This window comes from Periplaneta americana, chromosome 9 (genome assembly GCF_040183065.1).
Source record: "Periplaneta americana isolate PAMFEO1 chromosome 9, P.americana_PAMFEO1_priV1, whole genome shotgun sequence".
Taxonomy (NCBI): domain Eukaryota; kingdom Metazoa; phylum Arthropoda; class Insecta; order Blattodea; family Blattidae; genus Periplaneta; species Periplaneta americana.
In genome coordinates, this window is record NC_091125.1 from 90,234,268 (window position 1) to 90,256,116 (window position 21,849).

Consider the following 21,849-nt stretch of genomic DNA (forward strand, 5'->3'; position numbering starts at 1 on the left):
TCATTAAAGTACACCTACTAATTAAAGTTCAGGTGTTCAGCCAATGACAAGTCAGCTTTGTACCGTTATATCGATTATTCTCGGATATGCAATCGAAAGACAATTAGCGAAAAGTCACGGAAGCTGGAAATCCAATACTGTCGCAGAAGGTTATTTTCTGTTACTATAATAATTAGCGTTAATTGTAAATAATATTCAAATAAATTCAATTTGTCATCTCGTTTTTCAATTCTAAATCATTTTCCAGGTTATATCAGAGTAATGTTCATCTTATTCTCTGCCAAGGTCAATGACATTCGGCCTCGGAAAAAATAAATACCTTCGCGTCTGCGCACATCTCACAATTCAGGTCAGTACGCACATAACCATAAGAAGACCTAATTTTAAATAATTTCAAGTCAGAAATATGGTCGAGCATAAAAAGTCGTATGAAACTTGCCTATAATGGTAATTAAGACGCCCGTATGAAAATTATGAAACTCGCTTGCGCTCGTTTCATAAACAATCATACTTGCGTCTTAATTACTACCATTATAAGCTCGTTGCATAATGTACTATTATCGGACATCCAGTATAAATAGGTTGGGATTTTTGTCACATAGATATTGTACCTTTGTTTTTATCTAATGCCACTAAAGTTGCTGCTGGTTTTCTTTTTTAGAATTTTCGATTGCCCCTCAACCACCCAGCCATTGTCACTCAGACCTTTGCAGTTGGTCACACTGCTTATGTCTCCATTTAAAATTTAATTGCACAGCTATGATTCTATATAATTGTTGATTGTTGTCGAGGAAGACCTCTGTCATAGGGATTTGGGGATTTGTTTGTAACTGAGTCTGGCAGTAGTTTATCACATATTATTTCGAACGGTCTGGCAGACCGTGCCTGGGTACTCACTATGACCATCAAACCTGATTCTTCGTATAATGTGAATGTGAATAATCCTATGATTATGGATAACAAACCTGGCCCTTCGAACACAGTGAATGTGTATGCTCCTAATTTCAACAGTACAGCTCATGCATTTTGTCAAGACACTCGCGATGCGCAGTAGGGGAACAACGTTTCTGTAGAGGGGGTAGGAGTAGAAAGGAAGGTCGGAAGTGTGTCTACCGAGTTCAAGGCAAAGGTTAACCCATTCCCCTATAATTCATCCGATCTCGTGAGCAGCTCTGTAGGAAGAGTGGGGGAATGTCTGGACATAATGCACGAGCTGTACTGTATCACAGTAGTATGAGGACGATGAAGGAAGTGGTTGTGCTCTGGATTGCGCCGAAGATGTCGCAATAGAAAGCGAGTATGAGTCAGAATCTGAGTTAGATCTGAATGATGATGGCGAGAACGATGAGAAAAATATGAATGATGATATTCGGGTTCGCCAATAATGTGACCATGGTGTCTCACGTTTCCAGAAAGAATAGGGCTGTCGTCCTGTTATCCTATATGCATGACTCAAAAACTTTTGATTATGTAAGTGATAAACCCGTAATTATTGCATATTATAATATGACTAAGGTTGACGTCGATTTCCTAGATGAGAAGGTGTGCACAATATAGCTGTGGTCGTCGAACCAGACGCTGGCTTATGGCCATTTTTTTTTGGATATCTTGTCTTTAGTGCAATTAATGTACTTATCATGTACGGTTGCTACAAAAACAACGAACGAATTTCCAGAATTATTTTCAAGACGAATCTTGCAAATGTACTCGTTACTCCCCATATGCATATTAGACACAACAATAAGTTAATCACATTTGAAACCCGATCCTCCAATAGAAGAATCTTGGGAGCTGAAGAGGCTCTGCCACCATTTGAAGAGAAACTTGAAAAGCTATACTTGTCGGCGAAAGGAGAAACACAAAACAGAATACATTTGTCATTGTTGCAGGAAACCTGTCTGTTTGGAGTGTACAGTGAAGACATGCCATAACTGCAATGGTACACAGTAAAGAAAAAGTGAAGAAAGTGAAAAAGAAGACTCTAAAATTATTATATGTAACTTCCTGGGTAGTTCAGTCAGTAGAGTATTGGCGCGATCAGCCAAAGGCCCGAGTTCGAGACCCGGCTCCGGAACAATTTTCCCTTGAAATTATACAAATCAGCTTCACTGAGAGGTATATCTGGTAGCCAGATTTGCGTGTAACTTGCAATGTTTGAGTGTATCCTAGAAATGTACTACATTTTTTGTTTGTGCCATTTTCATTTTAATCTGTGTATTCTTTTGGAGAGTGGTTGGATCTAATCATAGATGAGGGGGGTGAAACCTACAAAGTAGGACTTGTTTTATACAGCATGTAGGTCAGAAGTCTCGTGTATTGGATTTAAGAGAAAATTCTGATAATGTAGTACATCTGTATGTATAATATTGCTCAATAAATCTATCCATGTATCAACATTTTTACAATTTGTAGTTTTATAACAAAAGTATATTCTTGTTAAAGTTAAGATCAATTATGAACTATGTAGGTTCTAATCTGAAGTTTAACGTCGAAAAATATCTAAAAGAGCAAAAAAAAAAAAAAAAAATGTATAGAATTGATCATTTTCAAAATCTTTTTAATTTTAACAACATTTATGACAGCCTTAAATATGATCAAAATAGTATCTTGATATTATTAATTTAAATAATGTCCATGTCATCTTGTTTTAGACATACTAAGATATATCTAAAATAATTTTCAGAAGTCTGTGCTGTTTTGTTATTTTTATATATATTTTTTTTCAGGAGTCTCTATGACCATGTCTGTGTGAAAGTGTGATTTAATTTATACCTGGGTGGTTAAGGAGTCGATGAGTTTTCAAAAACGATAATGAAAATCTTGTATCAGATATCCAGTATAAATAGGTTGGGATTTTTGTCACACAGATATTATACCTTTGTTTTCATCTAATGCCATTCAAGTTGCTGCTTGTTTTCTTTTTTAGAATTTTCGATTGCATATTAACATCGACGTATCTACAACACTGGATCTCCGACATTACATAGAAATTATCAGTGTTTCTTTTCTGGTGGAACGTGCTGGAAATGGCTTAGACCTTGAAAGTCTTAGTTGAACGAAAAGGAGGTTTAAAACTACAAAATTACCGTGAAATGAACAGTAATTATCCCCCCTTTCGCTATAGAATATTCTACACAGATTAAATTACATAAGTTAGGTCAGATGCAACAGTGTTCATGAGTAGAATAGTTATATACAATAAAAGTAATTTGATACAGTTGTATGAACACTTTTTAATAATTGAATAAAATTAATAAAATCGGTTAAAAACCATACATGTTTCGGAGGAATACTCCTCCATCTTCAGTGGTAGTACCACGACGCTGGTGTGGATGTACGACCGCATTCCTCCGAAACATGTATGGTTTTTAACCGATTTTATTAATTTTATTCAATTATTAAAAAGTGTTCATACAACTGTATCAAATTACTTTTATTGTATATAACTATTCTACACAGAGTTACACCACCTTTTTCTGCAGAAGAAAGCACTGGTTATTATTGTTATTATTATTATTATTATTATTATTATTATTAATAAAAACAAATAAGTGTGTCGCGATATCGTGGGCGTTTAATAAATTGTGTCGTCAGTCAAAAAATGTTGGGATTGGGAACCACTGGATTAGACTACCTACAGGAACTAAGTCGCTATTATTGAGAGTTTCTTGTATAGTATGCGGAAAAACAAACGGTACTGAAATCGCTCATCTGCTGTCCATGTTTCCCCAACAACCAAGTATTTATTTATTTTATTTGGTACTTTGACATTGTATTCAGCTTTGGTGTTAGTGCTGAAATTATATGGTTCTCACAACAGAGGAGATGGTGTTTATTGTCTATAGATAGATAGATAGATAGATAGATAGATAGATAGATAGATAGATAGATAGATAGATAGATAGATAGATAGATGGATGGATGGATGGATGGATGGATGGATGGATGGATGGATGGATGGATGGATGGATGGATGGATGGATGGATGGATGGATGGATGGATGGATGGATGGATGGATGGATGGATGGATGGATGGATGGATGGATGGATGGACAGACAGACAGACAGACAGGTAGGTAGATAGGTAGATAGATAGATAGATAGATAGACAGACAGACAGACAGACAGATAGATAGATTTATTCGTTCCATAATATTCTTACATTTGCTTTATAGCATAGAATAAAGAACATGTCCAATTGTTACGTTTAACAATAAAATGCAATACATATAAAATGCAAATATGAAATATGTACAGAATTAATAACTTAATAACAATAATATTTTATACAATGTAATATGTTTACCATTTAATAGTATTATAATATTTACACAGTACTGTGAAATGTCAAGAATTTATCTACAGAATAGAAAGTGTGAGATATTAAGTAATTTTTTTAGTTTTACCTTAAATAATGCTGGGTTTCGGCTATGATTCTCAATGTCTTCAGGAAGACTATTGAACATTTTTATCGCCATGTAACGTACTCCCCTTTGAAAGCATGATAAATTTGAAGATGGCGTATGAAAATAATTCTTTCTGCGGGTATTTATACTATGTATGGCTGAGTTAGTTGGAAAATTTTCTTTATTACATAAGAGGAAATTTATTGTAGAGTATATGTATTGATTTGTTAAGGTTAGAATCTCTAATTAAAAAAAAAATAATCTACATGATTCTCTAGCCTTTGCTCCAACTGTTATTCCAATGGCTCTTTTTTGTAATAAGAATATATTTTTACTATCTGCAGAATTTCCCCAAAATATTATTCCGTAGGACATAATGGAATGAAAATAGGCAAAATATATTGTCTTTAAGATATTGCTATTTAGAAATTGTTGTAACGACCTAATTGCGAAGCATGCTGAGCTAAGTTTGGGGGTTATTTCTTTGATATGATTTTTCCAATTTATTGTATTATTAATATGCAAACCAAGAAATTTGGTTGTTGATGTTTCTAGTAGAGGTATATTGTTGATAGTTGTGTCCAGTGTTTCAGAGATTAAATTTGAAGTGGCTTTAAATTGAATTATGTTAGTTTTATTAATATTTAATGCTAGTTTATTGGTTGTAAACCAGTCATAAATTTTAAGTAGAATTGTTTCAGTTTTATATTTGAATGTGTGTAATGTCTGTAATTATGATACTTGTGTCATCTGCAAATAGTATAGGATAACCTATTCCTTTTATTATGGGGCCAAGGTCATTTATAAAAATTAGAAAAAGAAGAGGCCCTAATATAGATCCTTGTGGGACCCCTGTATGAACATTTCCCCATGTTAATGTAGATTTAAAGGAGTTATTAATTACGTTGATTTCCACTTTTTGTTTTCTGTTTAGGAGATATGACTCAAACCACTGATATGCTATGCCTTTAATACCATAGTATTCTAATTTTTGTAGTAGAATTTTATGGTTAATACAATCAAAAGCTTTGGAGAGATCACAGAATATCCCTCCTACTTGTAATTTTTTATTAATAGCTTCCAGAATTTTATCAGTTAAATTAAACGTCGCTTGCTCAGTTGATTTATTCTTTCTGAATCCAAATTGTTCCGGAATGAGAATGTTGTATCTATCAAGATGATGATATACTCTCTTATATATAACTTTTTCGAAGACTTTTGAGAAGACTGGTAGAAGGGATATGGGCCTGTAGTTTTCGGGAAAGGTTCTGTCCCCTTTCTTGAATAAAGGAATAACAACTGAATATTTCAGTCGCTCTGGAAATACACCATTAAACATTGAAAAGTTACATAAATAAGACAGGGGCTTGGCTATTATTTATGAACTGGCGTTTAATATTTTACTAATAATTTCATCATATCCCGAGGAAGTTTTAGACTTTAATTGCTTTAAAATTGTAATTATTTCTCGTGAAGTTGTTGGAAAAATTTGAATATTTGGGAAAGTTACAGGAATAAATATTTTCAAACAATCAGTGGCATTATTATTATTATTCTGTGGGATATTTAGGTTATCAGTTATTGAGAGAAAATGATTGTTGAATATGTTCACAACTTCTGTTGCATCTGATGTTTTTCTATTATCTGTTACAAGAGTGTAACCTTGTTCTTTACTTCTACACTTTCCACTTTCTTTTTTTATTATGTTCCAAGTTGTTTTAATTTTATTATTCGAGTTTAGAATAATTCCGTTATAGTAAAGTTCTTTGGCTTTTAAGATTACTTTGTGTAATATTTTAGAGTACTTTTTAAAGTGAGCTATTAATTTGGGGTCATTACTACTTCTACTTTGAATATAGAGAGACCTCTTAGTTTTACAAGAGATTTTTATGCCTTGTGTAATCCAATTGTTTTTAGATGTTTGAGAATTTTTGTACTTTACAGGAAAACTGGATTCAAAGATATTTAAGAATGTATTATGAATCACATTGAATTTACTATTCATACCACCATTATCATATACTGATTCCCATGTTTCATTTTTTAGTTTAGCTTCTTTCAGCTCATACGGAGTACTGAAATTACAAACATACTCTACATAAGTCATTATAACACGCAAGGCGACAAAGACTGATTCCGTACGACGAAACTTCTCGACGACAGCTAACATTGTTGTGTTATGTGGTGCCGCATAGTTAAAATACAGTCTAGTAGGCCTATATACAGTCACGAACTTGGGATAATTTTTTGCATTTCTGGCGATAGTTGCTAGCCGCTTGGAGCGCTGTGAGTACTAGGAACAATAGACTGTGTCACTGCCATCGTGATCTAATACAGGCCGAAGGCAGACCATGTGATTCGCTTAACCTGATCAGGAAGGGCGGCGTGTCAACCATATAAATTAGTTGGAATGCTTAAAGAGTAACATATATTTCTCTAAAATGTAGTGTAATTGCAATAACAAAATGGTTATGAGACACTTCAGACATAATTCACTTGCGAGTTAAGATGTAATATTATTTTTGATGTGAAAATGACGTTGTTCGTATGTATAATATCTGTCCTTATTTCGATTAAATATTGCGAAATTCTTGTACATCCATTTATGCACGATTCAATAATTTTCAGTTGCACCACACTGATATCTAGATATGTTGAAATTATAGGTTATGTTTACTGTACCAGTTGCCCCTTTCTGTCTAAATTTAGTTGTCTCTAAAACCCTGCCATTACATATGCATGTTATGTTATATGGAAATTATAGGTTATGTTTATTATACTTACTTACAAATGGCTTTTAAGGAACCCGAAGGTTCATTGCCGCCCTCACATAAGCCCGCCATCGGTCCCTATCCTGTGCAAGATTAAGCCAGCCTCTATCATCATACCCCACCTCCCTCAAATCCATTTTAATATTATCCTCCCATGGTTATGTTTATTATATTTAACTTATATTCCTATATTCACAATTTTACATTGTGTGTGTATGTGTGTGTACAGTGCCTACCCACTTCACGTGTATGATTCTAGTTCCGCATATTGTCGATAGGTGGCAGGTCTGTGACCCATTTTCAATTGCACACCACTTCGGCGGACCAGCCTATGCATAATATGTATTTGTGAAGAGCTATGTCATGTATTAGGGTGAGTGTATGTGTAAGTGTAGTGTACTCTTGGTTTCACAAGTAAAGAACCTTCGTTGCAGAGTTGGGTTCAGGAGGCCATAAATCTGACTGACACGCTCCCCCAATTAGTGAAACCGTGGACAAAGATCCCCCAGGAAGCCGCCTAGAATGCTGTGTTTTGAATTTTCCTGCCCATGCATTAGTTTCACTTGTATCTTGGTAACAGCGTGTTGTGGTCTCCAACAGTACGATAGTCAATAGTGAATTTACAATGTTTAATTTCTTTCGGCAGTGTATAAACAATAATAATAGTGAAGTGCCTCCACAACCACGACCAGGGCCTTCTTCTGAAAGGAATCCGACTAAGCGTAAGAATTGTAATAAATCGCCAATAGGAAAGGGGGCGAAGTTACGAAAACAAAGTGTACTTATAGTACAAAATCTTAAGAACTTTATTAGAAGAATAATTGAAAATGGTGAAGGATCAGATGATTTATTAAATACAGAGCCGGTAATTTTGCCCAGGGACCCTCTTTTTCAGGGTTTAGGGTTCTTTAACATGCAAAATATTTACATCATGGAATTAACAGCTTTACTTCGCTTTCAAAGAAAGGCATGCTGAGGATCTTTACTCCCACTTCTTGAGCTGGGTTTGATCCCGCATCGCTTTGATCTAAAGACATGCTAACCACTCGATCATGGGTGAATACCTGTTATAATAATAATAATAATAATAATAATAATAATAATAATAATAATAATAATATTGATTTAATTTGTTTGTAAATAGAAAATACATTGAAAAGAATCCAATCAGTTGCAAAAGAAAATTAAAAGTCCGGCCAGGAGTAAACGTGGCAATAATAGCAAGACAACTTCCCCTAACTGGCCTGTCAATCACTGTCATCTGTGTAGAAGTGGTGTGGGCCAGGGTTCTTTACTTGTGGAGCCGAGATCAGGGAATGGGTGAGGATGTTGACGAAGTTGAGGAAGAGAGAAGGAGCATGTTCCTCATTCCTGTCCAATAGCACCAAGAGCGCTGCTGCGCTTAACGTTCCGACGGACGAATCACTATCAACAATGACACATGCTTTCTCCTCATATGCACTGCGGAGAGATTTGGGATTTAACCGAGGCATATTGGTGCACAATCTAGTGATTAGAAGTTGTGCACCGCCATCTCTCCTAGTCCCGAGGTAGAAATTTGACTAGGCAGTTTATTGCATAATAGTTCTAACACTGTTCGAGTAATTATTCATTGCCTTTGACAGTCTACATTTAGAAATGGCAAAATAATCCTTCTTCCTAAGATTATAAGATCGTGAAAAACTTTTAGTACCATTTGAATTTCTCATTTCATAGCCATACGTAATTGCTTGAAGGATATACCGTACATAGCCTATAATACAGTTATAGTTGTAGTTTTTCTTTTATAAATAATGGTTTACTATGAGCCGTAGACTACGAACCAGTTATGGCTCTTATTGTCCTTTTTAGAACTAAAAATATCTTCTGTATGTGATAACAATTACCCCAGATCAGTAAACCATATTTCATATTGCTTTGAAAATATGTAAAGTAAACTTTTTTAAGATATTTATGTGGAACAGTTTAAATTTCTCAATAAATAAACGACCCATAATAATTTGATAGCTACATAGACTAATTAAAAAAGAATGGTACAAAACTAAAGCTCATATTTATTCTTTACTGAAGTGACATACAGAAACAAAAGCGGTATAAAATGATAGGAGAACTTCTTAAGTTCGCTTGTCTATGTTTGTAGTTTTAGTTTACGCAAAAGCCGCTAGAGGCGCTAGGTGATAGAAGAACTTCTTAAGTTCGCTTGTCTACTGCTTGCAGTTTTACAAAGTTTACGCAAAAGGCGCTAGGTTTTGTTTACATTTAGTCGATAGCTAGATGAAATGGCTACCTCGAAGTAAAAGTGTTTTGCGCGATTAGCAGACACTTCAGCGTATTCCGAATCTCACCGGACCGGTGGACAACAATGACGTCACACTGCAGCGAAATAGGAACAAAACTGCTGGAAGGATCGATGGCTGTCATGGCGACTGTATAAGTCGTCTGTGCTAGCAAAATTTTACGAAATTTCCGTACTGCCATCTCGTTCAAAGAAAAGAGAGCATAAACAATTTATTTCTTGAACCGGTAGTAATAACCGGTCTGTTGACATGTTGGCTCATTGCTTTTACGTTGTGCTCATTACAAACAATACAGGAGAACATCAAATATTCATTATACGAAGTCTCGCCATCCTCATTGAATATTAACACGACTACTATGAAGTAGTCAGTGTGTATTATCACCATTAAATAGAGAAAAATTCGTTCCGGCACCGGAAATCGAACCTATGCCGGCATAGTTCAGTTGGAAAGAGCCCTCAGCGCGCAGAGCTGAGAGGTCCCGGGTTCGATTCTCGGTGCCGGAACGAATTTTTCTCGATTTAATGGTGATAATACAGGAGAACTAAAGCAGAACACACCGCCATGACACAACAGTGCACGATGTCATTCGTCTGCTAATTCCCTCCCTATGCAAGAACCAATCAGATTCACTGATGGCGGCTGATGGAGACTGCCACCACTTCTGCAAGGTGATGGCACCAGTGCGACACCGGTGGAGCATCAGTGACGCCATCGGTGAAATTCGGAACACAGTGATGCCATCAGATTGCTCAGCGCTGAGATTCGGAATACGTTCAAAGTGTATGGTCCCTTCTTTTTTTGCTTAGCGTACTGTCACTGGCCACACCTATCTGGACATGTTAATAGAATGGTTAATGCCTCAACTAGAGGAAGACTCTCGTAATGCAATTTTTCAACAAGATGGTGCTCCTCTTCATTATCATCATGATGTTCGCAAGCACCTAAATGACACCCGGCCAGGATGTTGGATCGGCCGCACCGGGAATCAGGATTTAGCAATGCTGACTTGGCCTCCGAGATCTCCTGATCTATCAGCCTGCAACTTCTTTTTGTGGAGGCTCATGAAGGATGTTGTGTATGTCCCCCATTACCACAGAACCTGAATGATTTGAAGCGACGCATCTCTGATGCAGTGGACCTGATAACCGGGGATATGTTGGCTCGCGTCTGGGAAGAAATGGAGTACCGGTTAGACATCTGCCGTGTCACCCCTGATGCTCATATCCAACACTTGTAAAGTCCATGCAAACTTAAGAAGTTCGTCTATCATTTCATGCCACTTTTGTTTCTGTATGTCGTTTCAGTAAAGAATAAATGAGTTTAAGTTTTTGCAACATTCTATCTAAATTACCCTCTATAGTTAGGCCTAATGTGTTCTTTCCAGGCTATGAAGAATGTTGTTAGAATGAGTGTTCCAAAATCACAATAACTAAGATACTGTACCTGCAATTTATTTTTATGCTTTTTTATGGATATTATTTATTTATTTATTTATTTATTTATTTATTTATTTATTTATTTATTTATTTATTCATTTATTTATTTATTTATTTATTTATTTATTTATTCATTCTGGTGGAGTTAAGGCCATGAGGCCTTCTCTTCCACACTACCAGAAATAAAATACGTAATAAAACAATGACAAAAATACGAAAGTCATACTTAAAAATAAAAATAATTTCCATGCACATTAATAAGCTTACATGGGCTATAATGAAATATTAACTAAACATGATACATAATTAAGTTATTTACAATTCATATCCTAATTCTAATTTATGATAACCTAAATGACAATTTATATACACACAGAGTAATCTATAAAAAATCGGCTAACACTCACAAATCAATTTCATGTAAAAGTATGTAATTCTTAATTCTTAATTTAAATTGATTAACCGTTCGGCTATCCCTGACATGACGAGGTAAGGAGTTCCATAGGCGACAAACTGACACTGTGAAAGAGGATGAATAGAAAGATGTACGGTGACGAAGAATGGGTAATAAGGCCTGATGTTGATTCCGTAACGTTGTAAGATATTTAAAGCGAGTTCTCAGATATTTTGGAGTAGAAGTGAATAATATTCTAAACAGAAGAGATAAAGAATGTGCTATTCTACGTTCCTTTAGGCGGACCCAAGAAAGAACTTCAAAAGATGGCGATATGTGGTCAAATTTACGAGTATTGCAGATGAAGCGGACACACACGTTATGAACACGTTGTAGACTTTCAACTAAATTGACGGTTATATTTGTCAAGAGAGAATCGCAGTAATCAAAATGGGGCCTCACTAGCGATTGAATAATGTTTCTTTTTATGGAAAGAGGCAGACAGTTTCGTAAGTGATTTAGAGAGTGGAGCAATGAAAATATTTTCTTACAGATGTCAGTTACTTGACTATTCCAGTTTAGATCTCTATCCATTAATAATCCAAGATTTTTTACAGTGTCGCTATACTTAATAAACGACCCATTTATTGACAATCTTGGTAGGGTTTTGTCGTCAATTGTAATGAGTAATTGTGGATAAAGAATGGAAGTTAGAAAAAAAGTTTGTTTTCGTTTTTAAAGTCATATCCAAAGATACATTGCACGATCTATATTCTCATTTCAAATTTCAAAGTTGACCCCTCTTAGCTCTACTTCCGGTTTGCCGGATGCACAAGGAATTGATTTCTGGTAATTCCATTTTCAGGCCAAATGATTCCGGTGAAATCTCTTAACCTCCTATCCTGCACACAAGTATCATTCAGTCAGTGTCGAGGATCCACTCTTGACTTCGGAAATGATAATCCCTGAACTGTAACACTGAGATGCCGGAAAGGTCGCCACAGTAATAGTGTGGTTTATGCTTACAACGCATTGCGAGCACTGTAAATCTCTTTATTAGTATTTTCAAAGGCAAGCTTTAAGTGTCATACTCACATGTCTTTAACATAGTCAAGGTGACGGTGTTTACAAAAGGAAATGAATATGTAATGAAAATTCATTCCCCATGTGCTGCTCGTCTTCCTATGGCTTGTTAGACCTCGGTGAAAGGCCGCGTTATGTAACATCCGATATTTTTCTATTGTATTTCTAGAGGGACACATTTAATCAAAGTCATTCTGTTTCATATAACCTATAATGACATTTATGTTTGTAATACTTTCCTTAGTACCTACCGTTTAGGATGCTATAGTCGCGACGCTGTTATTCCCGGCGTGACTCCTCCTGTTTGCTTACGTCTTAGGAAGTGAAGGTTCTATAAAGTCTAGGTAGGTAGTATCGATCGCCATTTTTTTCTTTCGTTGCCGAGCTACTAGACGAGGAATCTATTTGCCACACCGTCAAACTTATCATTGGTCCCTATCCTGAGCCAGATTAATCCAGCCTGTATCATCATATCCCACCTCCCTCAAATCTATTTTCATATTATCTTCCCATCTACGTCTCGGCCTCTCCAAAGGTCTTTTACCCTCCGGCCTCCCACCCAACACTCTATATGCATTTCTGGATTCGCCCATACGTGCTACATGCCCTGCCCATCTTAAACGCCTGGGTTTAATGTTCCTAATTATGTCAGGTGAAGAATACAATGCGTGCAGCTCTGTGTTGTGTAATTTTCTCCATTCTCATGTAACTTCATCCCACTCAGCCCCAGATATTTTCCTAAGCACCTTACTCTCAAACACCCTTAACCTGTGTTCCTCTCACAAAGTGAGAGTCCAAGTTTCACAACGATAAAGAACAACCGGTAATATAACTGTTTTAACTGTTTTATAAATTCTAACTTTCAGATTTTTTGACAGCAGACTGGATGATAAAAGCTTCTCAACCGAATAATAACAGGCATTTGCCATATTTATTCTGTGTTTAATATCCTCCCGGGTATAATTTATATTTGTTGCTGTTACTCCCAGGTATTTGAATTTTTTCACCTCTTCAAAGGATAAATTTCCAATTTTTATATTTCCATTTCGTAAAATATTCTGGTCACGAGACATAATCATAATCTTAGTGTTTTCGGGATTTACTTCCAACCCTATCGTTTTACTTGCTTCAAGTAGAATTTCCGTGTTTTCCCTAATCGCTTGTGGATTTTCTCCTAACATATTCACGTCATCCGCATAGACAAGCAGCTGATGTAACCCGTTCAATTCCAAACCCTCTCTGTTATCCTGGACTTTCCTAATGGCATACTCTAGAGGAAAGTTAAAAAGTAAAGGTATTAGTGCACATCCTTGCTTTAGCCCACAGTGAATTGGAAATGCATCTGACAGAAACTGACCTATACGGACTCTGCTGTACGTTTCACTGAGACACATTTTAATTAATCGAACTAGTTTCTTGGGATTACCAAATTCCATAAGAATATAATATAAAACTTCTCTCTTAACCGAGTCATATGCCTTTTTGAATTCTATGAATAACTGATGCACTGTACCCTTATACTCCCATTTTTTTCTTCATTATCTGTCGAATACAAAATATCTGATCAATAGTTGATTTATTACGCCTAAAACCACACTGATGATCCCCAATAATTTCATCTACATATGGAGTTAATCTTCTCAAAAGAAAATTAGACAAAATTTTGTACACTATAACACTAACATATATTTAATTTGTATTTTTTACATGACTATTACACTCTTACTACGTCATACTACTTTTGACCAATAAAACGGTACGAAAGGACGTATTTCAACCAATCATGGCTGCTTATCGCACAATTTTATCGCGTCCCTAGCATTTGTTTAATTTTATCGCGTCCCTAGCATTTGTTTTTTTGTTTGCCAACATTTGAAACTGCGCTGGTCTGGACGTCAAAAATATATATAAAATTACAAACCACTCCAGTCTATGCACAGCAGTTTCGAATATGACTCGCATTGGCATTCAAGAACAAGAATTAATAAAAATCACTGATCATACCTATGCATCTTCTGAAATCCGATTTACAAAATGAAGAGCACCATTCGGAAATCCTGAATAAGTTGAATACACCATGTAGGCCTAAATCAACGAGTTCCACTTCTATTATGCACACGTCCAATATAACATCAATTGAACCACCAACCACATTCAAATTTGAAAATTGTACATTCATTAATTATTCCTTTTAAAATTATTCATTCGGAAATTCTGAATAAGTTGAATACACCATGTAGGCCTAAATCAACGAGTTCCAGTTCTATTACGCACACGTCCAATATAACATCTATTGAACCACCAACCACATTAAAATTTGAAAATTGTACATTCAATAATTGTTCCTTTTAAAATTATTCATGTTTATTTTTTATGTCATCATCGTTAATTCAAACTTTTCTAACACTTGTGTATATTAGTTAGGTTATGTTATAGCTTCTGCTCTGAGAGGATAAAAAAAACTTCTGCTATATGATATTATGGATAGTCACGTATCAGAGATTGTTTAATATTAAGATTTATTGAATAGTAATCATTACAGTGTCTGTATAAAGACACTACTGCCATCTAGCATGCATCTAGCGTAATATTTGTAATGTTGAGATGGTACAATAATACATTTGAAGACAGTTGTATTTTCGTAAGTCAATTAATATTTTATTGTATTGGAGTACTTCGTTACTTCTAATCTTTATATACTTTCCTCTAATCGTGTAATAGTCAATTAAATCCCACTCGAGTTTTGATTTTCTCTAGATAAATCAAAACGTCTAGTGAGATTACTGGTGACAAATTTTCTGACATATTGAAAATTGCTATCATAAAACCTATTTTTAAATAATGGTGATAAAATGAATATGAATAATTATACGCCTATATATTTGCTTTCTTATTTTTCTAAATTATTTGTAAAATACGTTAAAAATAGAATCATGGATCATTTAAATAAGCAGAATATATTAAGTGAAAAAAAAATTGGATCTGGAAAAATTGTAATACAGAGAATGCTATTTTCAATGTTACTCAAAAAATTATTAAGGTCCTTGAAGAAAATTGGAGAATGCTGGGTCTACAGTGGAAGACGTGCCCTTGGGCAGAACGCTGTGAATGAATGAGTATACTACATTTGTTGTCAACATACTTTTAAAATAATATAAAGCAGTAATTATTCTAAATGGCATCGTTTGGTGCATTATTAATACACGAAGGCAATTTAATGCTAACATTTAAAGTTCAAGGTCAAGCTTATCATTTTAATTAGAAGTCATCTTCTAGCTCTCAGCTCTCACAAACATATTTTCATTTAGACGCTGGCTAGTTTTCTGTTAAGTCTAATGTAATATAAACAATAATCCGTGGCACTACAGGCATTTAAAGCCCAGACCGACCAGCCAGCTGCTGGCCTCACGTCCACAGGACGAAGCAGAGAAGATGATCATCCAACTATAATGGAGGTATCATGTGGTTACCACGATGATCCCGTCAGCAATTATAAATGACACTCATAACCGGATTTCGCTACCTACCTTAGCTTCATAGCTCTCCAAATGCATCACGATACTGGGTGAGCACCGGTTTCATACACTGGCCGAGATTTCATGAGAAAATTTCTTCTCCCAAGAAGATTCGAACCAGCGCGCATTTTCTTAACGCAAGTCTTACGCAGGATGCATCCTTAGACGACAAGACCACAGCACGAGACAATATAAGGTTAGGTTAGGTTAGCTACGGGTCATACTGAGGTCTACTGAGCACACCGAAGTGAATGGGATGAACGAGGATGACGGTGTACCAGCCCACCGGCCGCATGTGACCCCTCAACCGCTCACTCAATGGGGGCCTTCTACCCTCCCCCACTCTAAATTTACACCGCCAAGGTGACCAAGGAGCACAGGATCCATTCCAACGGCCCTTCCAAGATGTCGTAGCGTCCTTGGAAGTGCTCTTAAGGAATGAATCCTGGCGGAAGGCTGGAACTCAGGAACGGTTGTAGAGAGGACGCTCCCTACCGTAAGCGGATGAACACATGCGTCTTGACCTGAATATGATATGAAAATTTAAATTATTTTTCTACACGGAAGGGGAAGGGAAAATGGACCGTGGCAATGAAAATTCCAACCCGGAATTAGACTAAGTAAATGTGGAAAACCACGGATAAACCACAATCAGGTTGGTCGGTCGGTCCGGGATCCGAATCACGAACCTCCCGAATGCGAGTCCCATTCGATACGCATGAGGCAACTCGCTCGGTTAGGGTCAGATTAATGTAGTACCAAGCTTAACACTGAAATTGACTGAACAACTCTAGAAAGTAATGTATAATAATTAACAGTTATAGTCATAGTTTTTAATACAATTTTGAAAATAATTCATTAACAGACATGTTACAACTTAAAATAAGCTATTTTTTCATTGAGTAATAAAAAAGCTGTACTTGGAAATATATATTTAAGTCAATGATTCTATCTATAACAAGTACACCGAAGCGCACGGGATGGCTAATTTGAAATAAAAGTGTGACATTTCTTTTCATTTCTGTCTTTATACTTCCGCATTTCAATTCGACATGGCTAAGCCTTCTCGTTAACTACTTATCATCTACATATCAGCCTCATCAAAGGTATAATTTTATATCACTATATTTTAAAAATTACAAATTGATGTCGAATGTCGAATTCTCCCATAATGGGGGAGATTTCGACGTAGTATTACAAACATAGCAAAAACTCTTTAAAACCCTACATTTACAACATAAATTTTGCTACAGAAATATAAACATTTTATAATACTCCTACTCGCGCTGATCACATATGAATTTTTCAACGGTGCCATTTTCCATTCATGTTTCATGAAACCATTTTTGCCATTCTCCAACACATTGAACACACCGTTCTCTAGCAGTAATACTCACTACACGCGACACAACAAGTAATTTTTATTGTCCAAATTGTTTGATGAACTAGCTCCCTCCCCCTAGATGGCTTCATTATGTGGGAAAGCCCAACTTCTTTTTGCTGTTTAGTCTCCTTCAGCTGTTTTCTACAGTTTTCAGACGTTGTCATGTCTGAGTCTTGCGGTTTTCTGACTCTTTTGCCACCAGATGAAACTGTTAGCAACGGAACTGGCGACAGTTCTTCAAAGGAAATATCAGTATGTGAGTAATTAGACAAGCCTAATGTCTTTATGCAGATGATGTCTGTGGTGTTCTTTGGGGAGTTGTAATGTCTTCTTGAATGCGAATTTTACTAAATTTTCGGCCAGAACTAAATGATATTCAAACATGTTATTACAGTTTAGAATATACAGTTGCGAAGCTTGGGATGATTTTTTGCCAACGAGTTGCATTTCTCGTGATAGTTGCTAGCCGCTTGGAGCGCTGTGAGTACTAGGAACAATAGACTGTGTCATTGCCATCTTGATCTAATACAGGCCGTAAGGCAGGCCATGTGACTCGCTTAACCCGATAACGAAGGGCGGCGTTTCAAACATATAAATTAATTGGAATGCATAAAGAGTAACATATATTTCTCTAAAATGTAGTGTAATTGCATTAATCAAATTTAAAACAATGATTAGGGGACACTTCAGACATAATTCCTTGAGAGTTAAAGTGTAATGTTATTTTTGGTATGAAAATTACGTTGTTCGTATGTGTAATACCTGCCTTTATTTCGATTAAATATTGCGAAATTCTTGTACATTCATTTATGCACGATTCAATAATTTTCAGTTGCACCGCACGAATATTTAGATATGTTGAAATTATAGGTTATGTTTGCTGTACCAGTTGCCCCTTTCTGTCTAATTTTAGTGTTCTCTAATGCCCTGTCACTACATATGTATGTTATGTCATATGGATATTATAGGTTATTTTTACTATATTTAACTTATATTCCTATATTCGCAATTATACATTATAATTAAACATAATGTCATGTATGACACCCGTCACATTCTATTTGTCTGTATTTTTGTATTTTAATACTACAATTGAGTACTGAATTATTGTATTTATCTGCTACCTAAGATACGAAGCAACACAATCGTACGTATACTAATTTCATAGGAGTGGTATGGTATATTTTCTGTCTACAATTAAGGAAGGTAGATATGCTAAATTAAAATCACAATATAAATTCGTTTTTATTGAACCTCAAAATAGCTTCCATTCTAAACTTGAAATGTTGATGCGAACAGATTATGTTAATATGTAAAATTCTCTTGACATTAAAATAACACAGTTTTGTAATTATTTCTGCAACATATTAGGCTATGCAACAAGAAGTAAACGGAACTTATGGACAAATTACACTAAATAAAGCTTAGCAATGATAAGCTACAAAATTATAATATAATATTTCACTGAGCTCCATACACTGAAATAGCAAACCCAAACAAACATTACGGCCTGGTCTAGATCGAAAAATCATTGACTGTGCCGTATTTCGCATTTTTGTGAAAAGCTATGTAAACTGTGAAATGTTCGTTATCGGTTGTAATAACTATAAATGGCTAAAATACTATAATTTGAATAATAATATGGGACAAGGAGACGGTTGTAGTACTATAAATTGTAAGAAAAATAGATTAGAGTTATCCTTCTTCCGAAAGATCCAGGAAGGTGAGTTTATAGAATATAATATATATTTTATGAAAATAATATATAAACCTTATGTATTTCATATTTCAATAGTGGAAGGAAGGTGTTAATTTTTTCAAGAGAACACGATACCGAAAGTACAATACAATCTATGGTCTGCTAGGGAAAGAGTCTGTGATGAGGCGATAGTAGCGATCCTGGTGGTGAGCAACTATCCATGGATGCATATTTAAACTGTCTATGTTTGCATATTTAGTAAGTATTAAGCTTCGTGACTGTATATAGTAGACTGTGATGTCATCCTGTAGTACGTTAGGATGTCAATTCTCTTAAATCGATAATTTTTAATCCATAAATAGCCTTTAGAATTAAAGCAAAGGATAGGCCTATGACGAAATAATTGATTCTCCATGTTTTATTAAAATTGGTTCAATGAATTATTTCATACATGCAGGTAGACATACAGATAGACGGACATAGTGGCACTGAAAAGTTCTATGAAGCATTGCGAACTCTCCTAACACCAAACATACAACAATTTTGATAGACAGCCTCCCACATCATGTAAGGAGGACCACAAGCGAAATCAGGGAGAACTCAACACATGTGGAGATCTCCCCAAAACACTGTGTCGAAATATCTCCGAGATGTACCTTCATTCAAAAGACGACAGCACACTCCAAACAAAGATAATTGAAGATCTTAGAATAAGTGGATAAAGACCATTTTTTTTTATGAAATTGAGATTTTAATACCAAATGCAACTATGGCCCTTATTTCATATACTGGTGTGAAATGGTAGTCAAATACTTCGTACAAAGAGAACTACATGGCTCTGAATGTTATTATTTTCTAGATTTCCACTTTTGTTCAGAAGGAGAAGTGGACAAGGACCAGACTTATCCTGTTCTCACTCTCAATGTTACAGCAGAGTAGCGTGGTATGTACATCAGGCATGTACATCAGGCATGTCTAAAGTATGGCAATTTCGATCCCGGCCCAGATCGATGGCATTTAAGTTTGCTTAAATGCGATAGGCTCATGTCGGTAGATTTACTGGCATGTGAAAACTCCTGCGGGACAAAATTCCGACACATCAGCGATGCTGATATAGCTTCGGCAGTTGTTAAATAAAACATGATTTACAATTTTACAATTTTTCTACTATTTGACTTGTAGAATATGTAAAATGTTTGTATATTCAGGTGAAAATATTGCAGTGTCTGAGACATAACAATAACAATTTATTATTTATTATTATTTAATTTATTATTTATTAACAATAAACAACAAACATATCTGATACTTTTGTTGCTATGAAGAAAAGAGTGCATGTGGATGAAATTAATTTGGATTTAGCTGGAAATCTGTACGAATCGTCATTATCAAGAAATCAGAAAAAAATTGTGTAATATTTTGAAGCTTGAGAAGTTCATTCCTCCAGTGTATAAACTGCGGTATAATCATATTCGTGAGTAGGTGTGGATATTAATAAAAAGGATATAGATATGCACTCTGAGTCAAAATACTAGCATATAAATATGATATGTTTCCTACTCTTTTAACTAACTGCAGACATTATTTTGGCGAATAGTATTTACATTTACATACACATTTTGTCTTGAAATAATTTGAATTCTTTCTTTGAGTGTGAGAACTGGATACGTTTATTCTTATATTTGTTAAAAATAATATAAAAGTAATTGGTGGTTAATTTTTACTATAATGGCATAAAATGTTTTTTTTATGTTAAAACACATTTTAAGTAAAGTTATTCATGCAGCTAGTGTTTAAGTTCACATTTTTGTCACTTTATATTGAAAGAAATTCAGAATTTTGATTGAGAGTGAGAACTGGATAACTCCATCGTTATTTTTTATTGATTGTTCATTGGAGATTCAAGTAATATTTACTTTAATGCTATAAAATGTTAAAAGATGTCCGAAACCTTTCAATGACTATTAAAACAATTATTGAATGTTGAAAAAATGATGAAAATAGTTTTTCTCGATTATCTCAAAACTGCTGCCTTGGTTTTTATCCACTTATCATTCTCAGGTCTTCAATTGTCTGACAGTAATCATATTGACGCCTTTAAAACCCTGTAAAATATACATTCAATGAGGGGTTTAGGTGCAAGAAAGGCACTTCTCTCAAATGCACGTTTTGAAGAAATTGATGTTGAAAATTCAAACTGTAATAATTTTACCTATGCTCGCCTTTACATTTTGGGTACTCCTGACCTCTATGAACACAGTATTGAACTACAACTTGGTGATCATATGCATAACAGATAAGAGAACACAATAAAGCGTTTTACTCAAAAGGGCACATCCTGTAAAATGCCCTTCTTGCACTCAGTCCCTCAGTGCATCTACTAATATCACGCATATCCATTCAAAGTACAATAAACTGAAGATGGTATCTTATATTTCATGACCGAAAAGAAAAGTGTAACTCACATTTATTATGATTACTGCCATTTATGAACTCAAAACCCAAGTTCAATCCATATGATTCACTTATACAGAGATCATAAACACAACCAACACAGGTCTCATGTAGTTCGAAAATGTTTCACTAGGAACAGTGCTCGTATTGGCTACTTTTCGTAAAAATGTCGACATCTCCCAAATGTTCTGATCTCCTAAAACGACTCTAACTTAGTTGCCTGTCTATTTCTGCCTATCTGTCTGTGAGGTTACTACGAAGCGAGACAAAGTGTAACAGACAACATCTAATGAAGGAAGAACTTTCGAATAATCTGGCTGAGAGTTACCTATATTCGTAAATTTATTGTTTCTTTTGAGATGGCATTATACAATATGTTTTCATACATTATAATTTGTATTAATGT

At 35.2% G+C, this 21,849-nt stretch overlaps 2 protein-coding genes across 2 annotated transcripts in view; one reads left to right on the forward strand and one right to left on the reverse strand.

Annotated features, from left to right (window-relative positions):
• LOC138706225 (fatty acyl-CoA reductase wat-like) overlaps window positions 1–21,849 on the forward strand; it is a 335,996-nt gene that overhangs the window by 250,907 nt on the left and 63,240 nt on the right. The window lies entirely within an intron of this gene.
• The window catches only part of LOC138706224 (fatty acyl-CoA reductase wat-like), a 72,741-nt gene that overhangs the window by 50,820 nt on the left and 72 nt on the right, over window positions 1–21,849 (reverse strand). The window lies entirely within an intron of this gene.